General features: G+C 39.8%; 1 long non-coding RNA gene across 1 annotated transcript; it reads left to right on the top strand.

Moving 5' to 3' along the window:
• Window positions 1-6: 6 nt before the first annotated feature.
• On the top strand, window positions 7-6,052 carry LOC108368734 (uncharacterized). The gene is made up of 4 exons (XR_001848415.1): window positions 7-270; window positions 1,527-1,528; window positions 2,911-3,091; window positions 5,935-6,052. It is a non-coding gene; the product is annotated as an uncharacterized LOC108368734 (long non-coding RNA).
• The last annotated feature ends 1,601 nt before the right edge of the window (window positions 6,053-7,653 follow it).

Below are 7,653 nucleotides of genomic sequence, written 5' to 3' on the forward strand. Positions count from 1 at the left end.
GTTCTTTGAAAGAAACGCAATATATATGATATCACCCTCAAAGCCCTCGGTAAACTAGAAAACCGGTCAAGAATGTCATTGATGTTGTCTGTCGATGTTGTTGCATGAACGTGCATCCTTTTTTCATCAATGCTCGTGGTGAAGTCTGTCTCTTGTGTTGGCCATTTTTCCCTATTTTCTTGTAGCCAAGAAGGTCGCAAAATCCAAACCACTGGTGTTTTGAGAACAAAAATGGAAAACAGAAATGGCTAACTCCAGGTGAATAAATATGTAAGTAGTGCGAATTTACACAAACAAAGTGAATATGTGAAAACAGAAACAGTGCCTTAATAACGAAATAAATGCGGAAAATTATTGTTAAATAAAAATGCGTAAATTAAAGTTGATTTGAACACAAAAAAAACGTGCGTAACAAAACATATGTACATACATAGGTATTGAGAAACATATGTACAGAAGTACCGGTGCAATATTTAGTTCACTTAAAGTTCTGTGTAAAAGTGCCTTATATATACAAATATGTACATATAGTGACGAGCAAAACTGTAACATGGTGTAACACTTTTTATTTCAGCCACCGCTATCTTTCCAACTTCTAACGACTTTCATACTTATATTCATACGTATATTCTTATTGGTACACCCCTACTCCCTCTCTAATAAAGATTTGAAGTCAATCCAACAACAATAATAAAACCAGCAGGCAAAAATGTAAATTAAGGCCAATGTTACAGTTTTGCACTCACTCTCAGTTTTGTATTTTACAGTTATCTTTTACTTAGTTGGAAGTCAGATGACTTTTTTCTGTATTGTAATTTATTCAAGAAGAGATTACCAGTAAATAATATGGTTAATCAGGAAACATAAATGTAAATAATATATCTACTGCGGAAACGCGGGACCGTAGGAAAAGTGGCAAAAAATTATGGAGCTCGCCACGTGAAAATATTAAGATTGAGAAAAAATATAGCCTAAAAGGTTATTAAAGACAAAGGAAGTCTGCCAAAAAATATTACGGTCCGATATCTTGTGAACTTAGTAGCAAGTAGCGCTGCAGCCACTATTACAGAAGCGCTTAAGGTATTAAAATTGAATGCAAATCATTAGACAGCGAGGGGAAAAATTGTCAAATTGAACGCAAAGTCATAATAAAAGAAGAAAAAGCCATTTTGATCAAAATACATGTGCGAGAGTGGTAGCATTTTGCCGGATCGCACGACAACCGGACCGTTGCCTTTTGGGATATGTTAGCCCTTACAGAATGCAATAACAAAACAAATTTTTAAGATTTAATTGAAGGTTAGTTGGTCTGACAAGACTAAATTAATCGCTTTCAATCAGGTGGCCAGGCATGGTATTGGATCAAAGACTCAAATTAAGCCTTAGCGAATCATGTAAGGCAAACCGCGAACCACAGTGATCGGTCAATAATAGTTTGGGGTTGTATTTCAAAAATATTGTTGGTCCCTTAGTACGCATTATGCGTAAAGAACAGTATCTGTTCATATTTCAACAAAACTTGCAAGATGTAGTCGAAAAATGAGAGTTTCTGCTGAAAAATCATCCAAAACATACTGCATATGTTCGCAACGACTGGATGCAAAAGCAAAAATTCGCTATTTTGAAATGACCTCCACAATCCGCGGATATGAATCTCGTCGAAAATTTGCGAAATCAACTAAAAGCGCAGCTTACTAAGTATGCAAGTCCGTCCAATGGAGTGCATGAGTTATGAAAGCAAACCAAGGATATATGGGAGGCTATACCTCCAGAATTTTTACAGAGATACAAATAAGGTATGCCAAATAGCATCCAGGAACTAAAAAAAGCAAAAGTATATTGAACATTGTGTTAACAATTCTTTTTTTGTGTGAAAGTTGTCAAAAAGTTATTAAAAATATATAAGTGCAAAACTGTAACATATGCCTTAATTTACATTTTTGTCTGCTGGTTTTATTATTGTTGTTGGATTGACTTCAAATCTTTATGAGAGACGGAGTAGGGGTGTACCAATAAGAATATACAACAAAAGTATGAAAGTCGTTAGAAGTTGTAAAGATAGCGGTGGCTGAAATTAAAAGAGTTACACCATGTTACAGTTTTGCTCGTCACTGTCCATATGCACCATGTTGTACTAGTTGCTCGCGTTAAGAGCGTGTCAGCCGCGGCAATATTTTTAACTTTTCGGTGCAAGTTGCTGTCAAATCGGGAAGGATAAAACTTATTTCTACATGCGAAGAAATAAACATTGCGAAGTGTGACTGCTGCTGAAAAGAGTGCAAATCGATTTCGAAAAGTATATTTCAACTTGCTCGTGTTTCCCTAGCAATTTTCACTTCAGCTGCAAGTTTCGTCAAATTAAACGAGTGTTGCCGCGTGATACTGATTGCAAATTGTGAGAAATAATAAAGGATAATTTGGAATAATTATCAAAAAAAAACTTTTTGGAAATAAACCTAATTTTAGCAGACACTACAAAATTTCCCACTGTGACAGTTTATCCGAAAAAAATATTGCACTACATCGTCTGACAACCCCTTTATACCTTCGTAGTTTCAGTACATGTATGCATATATGTACATACATACATACATATGTATGTATGAAATGCAGCTCAACGCATGAACGGCACATTCCATACTTTTGCCTTAGAGATGGTCAATGGAGCGTATGTTTGTGGGTTGACACAGTGTGTTGGTATCATTGTGTCATTGCTGCTGCGCTGCGCTATTGTACTGGGTTACCGATTGCTAATGTGTGTTATTTAAATGAAAGTACAAATGAAAGCAAAGATGTTGAGCTTGAAATGTCGAATGAAATTTAATACGTGTATATGTATGGCGGGTGAATGCGTTTGAAATTACATATGTGGATTTGCTTAAAGCTGTTTTTTTGTTAATGTTTATAAAGGAATGTGCAGCACAGGGCATGGATTAACGCATCGAAGGAAAAATAATGTGGCAAATGTAGCCAGGATGGCCGGCAATATGCGCTATCCACAATGCCCAGTGGAACGTGACTGCTTCTGGAGCAGATCCAGCCACCATGCGACCCAAGAAAAACAGATCGGCCGAGACGAAAGGAAAACGGGGTAAGTGCTTTACAATTAAAATGCTTCTTTGTTCTACTATTGTATTATTAATGTAAACCTGCCTACTTCTGTTCGCGGGCCGTTCCATGGTTACTGGTGTAATGTGATTTTGTGAAATAAATTTACATATGTAGATGGAAAAAATTAATGAAATTTAAACATTAAGCCGTACGTTACTTCTAATTCGGGATAGCTAGAATTGGTTTTAATTTCATGTTGTTTACGTCTTTGAATAGCAATATGTACAAATAGCGATTCTTCTCATTGGCAAGTTGTTTTCGCATACGAAAACGTTAACGACATGAAAAATTCCTAGCAAATTTCTACCAAATTTATTGTGTGTGTCTAAATGTAACTATCGTCTTAATGGTTCAATTTCATTAAGTATAAAGTTATAGGAGTTTGACATGTGGATTCCATTTGAGAGCCGATGGTTTTTATTCGAGTGTTGCTTTGTTGTAGGTGTAAATGTTTTTCTCGCATGGATTTATACAGACGCCATAGTTTCATCCTTATCCGTGGTATAGGGTGGTAGTAATACTAGTTTGACAAGCGGTCTTGTCACTTTGCCCTTTTCAGTTATGACGACTACAACCCTAACCCGATTGTCAGAACCTGGGTGCAAATTAGCCACCCTTCCTAATCTCCATTCGTTAGGTGGAAGATTATCCTCTCTATGACCACCATGTCTCCCACTTTTATGTTGGATTTAGGATGTTTCCACTTTATCCGTATCTGTAATTCTGTAAGGTACTCCGTTTTCCACCTCCTGCAGAAGTTTTGATGCAAGGCTTTGAGTTTCTGCCAACGATTGACGATCGAGGCTGGGTTTTCGTTCACATTTAGTTCTGGTGGAGCCAAGATGTGTCCGCCTACCAAAAAATTACCTGGAGTTAAGGGCTCAAGGTCAGATGGTTCATTGGAAGCTGGGCTCAGCGAACGTGAGTTGAGACACGACTCAACTCGGCATAGTAGAGTGTTGAATTCCTCAAATGTGTACTTCATATTAGACGCGATCTTCTTAAAGTGGCTTTTANTTTAATTTCATGTTGTTTACGTCTTTGAATAGCAATATGTACAAATAGCGATTCTTCTCATTGGCAAGTTGTTTTCGCATACGAAAACGTTAACGACATGAAAAATTCCTAGCAAATTTCTACCAAATTTATTGTGTGTGTCTAAATGTAACTATCGTCTTAATGGTTCAATTTCATTAAGTATAAAGTTATAGGAGTTTGACATGTGGATTCCATTTGAGAGCCGATGGTTTTTATTCGAGTGTTGCTTTGTTGTAGGTGTAAATGTTTTTCTCGCATGGATTTATACAGACGCCATAGTTTCATCCTTATCCGTGGTATAGGGTGGTAGTAATACTAGTTTGACAAGCGGTCTTGTCACTTTGCCCTTTTCAGTTATGACGACTACAACCCTAACCCGATTGTCAGAACCTGGGTGCAAATTAGCCACCCTTCCTAATCTCCATTCGTTAGGTGGAAGATTATCCTCTCTATGACCACCATGTCTCCCACTTTTATGTTGGATTTAGGATGTTTCCACTTTATCCGTATCTGTAATTCTGTAAGGTACTCCGTTTTCCACCTCCTGCAGAAGTTTTGATGCAAGGCTTTGAGTTTCTGCCAACGATTGACGATCGAGGCTGGGTTTTCGTTCACATTTAGTTCTGGTGGAGCCAAGATGTGTCCGCCTACCAAAAAATTACCTGGAGTTAAGGGCTCAAGGTCAGATGGTTCATTGGAAGCTGGGCTCAGCGAACGTGAGTTGAGACACGACTCAACTCGGCATAGTAGAGTGTTGAATTCCTCAAATGTGTACTTCATATTAGACGCGATCTTCTTAAAGTGGCTTTTAAAGCTTTTCACGCCTGCCTCCCACAGACCACCCATGTGCGGAGCTGCGGTAGGTATGAAATGCCAAGTCAATGCCTGATGGGCATATTTTGATAACGTATTCGTCCACGCTTCGGATAGAAATGCCCTTAGTTCCGCTTTTAAAGCCCGTGATGCTCCTACAAAGTTTGTCCCATTATCTGAGTACACATTTTTTGGACCCCCTCGTCTGGAAACGAATCTGGAAAATGGATTTTGCGTTACTCGCGCCGTTTTTTTTACGTTTCCTTTATGTTTTATTGCCGATTCACACAAATATTTCACCGGTACCGCACAACCGCACTTGTAGTAAACAAACATATGTGTGTAATGACAGGCGGCCATTCACGGAAGTAGGTTGTACTATCGATAACATCAGAAATAAGTTCGATACTTTACAGAGTTACCTTGAGAAGTATTTATACTTGGGCTGCACTTGCAAGTTTCTGTACCCAGCCTGCGTAAAATTTTGCGCAAATTAGCTTGCATTGCATTAGTTTGCATTGGTGTGATTGCAGTAATGGAAATTATGTGTGCCTTTTTTCATATAGAGGGGGTGGGTAGTAATAAATAATACATAATTATTTATTATTATCTTTTTTTCAATTGAATAAGTTTTTCATTGGTGCAATTTAATGCGAGCACAGAGAGTGACGACAAAAATATGACAATTGCTACGTATTAATTTGTTTCCACCACATTTTTCGTGCAATCTCCATGTCAGGTAAGAAACCCACATACCTCTTGCAACCCTGTTGTACTTACCCATCAACCATAAAGGCATGCATGAACGGTCAAACGACCTATCAATCATTAAGGGGTCATAATACTGTGCACTTTTAGTCAGAGTTAGCGAAATGACGAAAAAATCCTATATGCTCCATTTTGTTTTCCATATTGCTCGCCATTCCAAAATCGATCATTTTTGTCTGTTCGCTACATACAAAATTATTTCAGAAGATGACTCGCTTCACTAATGTACGCAAACAAGCTGAGGCAAATAATTACCCGCTGACGTGCAGATCATGCAGCAAAAAGCATCAATTAAGAGTATGCCCAATATTTCGTGCTAAAAGACCAANGAGGCAAATAATTACCCGCTGACGTGCAGATCATGCAGCAAAAAGCATCAATTAAGAGTATGCCCAATATTTCGTGCCAAAAGACCAGAAGAACGCCTGCGTGACGTTCTGATCCATCGCTATTGCACGAATTGTTTATCGGGGATACATCGTGCAGCACACTGCACTAACCCAGGGAGATGTCGACGCTGTAACGAAGAACACCACACCATGCTCCATATTGACAACGTGAGCGATGGATGAAGACGTCAGCGACGACCAAGGAGGCCAATAAATGACATTGACAGTGATGATGCGCTTTCACTAGATGCGTCTGAGGTCGGAGCGGAATCAAATGCTTTCCGCCCAGACCTGGAGGAGGAAGAAATGCCAGTCGCTGGAGCGGAAACTAGCGCTTTCCGCCCAGATGAATCCACCGGAATGGAGTCAAACGCACTCCATCCGAATTCGGCTGAGGAAGTGGAACTGTAACCCCAGTATTACGGGCAGCTCTTGAGGTATGAGCCAAGAGAGGTAAGCGGATTGGAAACGAGAACTTTCCAACCGCGAAATACTTGGCACCATACTCAAACATGACGTTTCAACCACCGCCCAAGGCGTCAGCGTCACAACGGGAGAGTGGAATCCCATGCATTCCACCTCCCTGCAAGAAGTGGTTTTCGGTCTGGGCAAGTGCAGGCCCCTATGAATCCGCTTCAACAACTTACCGCAGTTGCGCCAACAGCCATAGTGAGGGTAGAAGCAGGAGGCCGCTTGCACCTGGTAAGAGCGTTGATTAACCCGTGTGCCGCAACATCCATTGCCGCAGAAGACCTCGCGCGAGAGCTGAAGCTCAGTTTAATGGCAGTCGGTAATCAAAGAGGGCGTTTTATGAAGATACGCGGCAAACACGAAAATTCCCCGACAATCACCTTGCACGCGGTAGCCGTACGGAACTATCGGCAACAAACGCAGTTAAAAAGCCTCGATGCCACGGTCGCAGCACCATACAACAACATAAAGCTCGCCGATCCTCACTTTCACATCGCAGCTCCCGTCCGCTTAGTGCTAGGTGCCGAAGTTTTCCCGAAGATGTTGTTAGGTGCCATTCCAGCGGGAACTCTCGGTCCGCTACTAGCGCAAAACACCATTTTCGGGTGGGTGCTGTCAGGCGCATGTTAAAAACGTTTTTTCTTAAGCTTTATTTTCGTAGTTAAGTTTATTTTTGTTAATAATGAATCACATACATAAACCCTGAATTGTTTTCGTATTTTTATTGAATAAAAGTGCAGATGAAGTTTTGAAACCCACGTCTTTAAATAACTCTTTCTACTATTTTACAGAATTTAGGTACACGGACAGAGGCAACGAAGAACATTTAGTTTATTAGATAAATTTCTTAAAATTAAGTAGCTAATTGAAACATAGTGGCCGGAACACGTGGAATTCAGATTTTTTGCTCGCAAAGGGGGCCGGCATGTTTAGGCCAACGGCCTAAATTTGTCGCAGCCTTTTCGACCCACCCTAATGCTTAACATAACTTCATTATTATGTCAACTGTCGAACTGTTTACTAGTATGTTACTTATGCTTAAATGTCCCTTCGGTAAATAAAC

This window comes from Rhagoletis zephyria, unplaced genomic scaffold, assembly GCF_001687245.7.
Source record: "Rhagoletis zephyria isolate East Lansing unplaced genomic scaffold, Rhagoletis_zephyria_1.1 Rzeph_scaffold_03282, whole genome shotgun sequence".
In the NCBI taxonomy this organism is placed as follows: Eukaryota; Metazoa; Arthropoda; class Insecta; order Diptera; family Tephritidae; genus Rhagoletis; species Rhagoletis zephyria.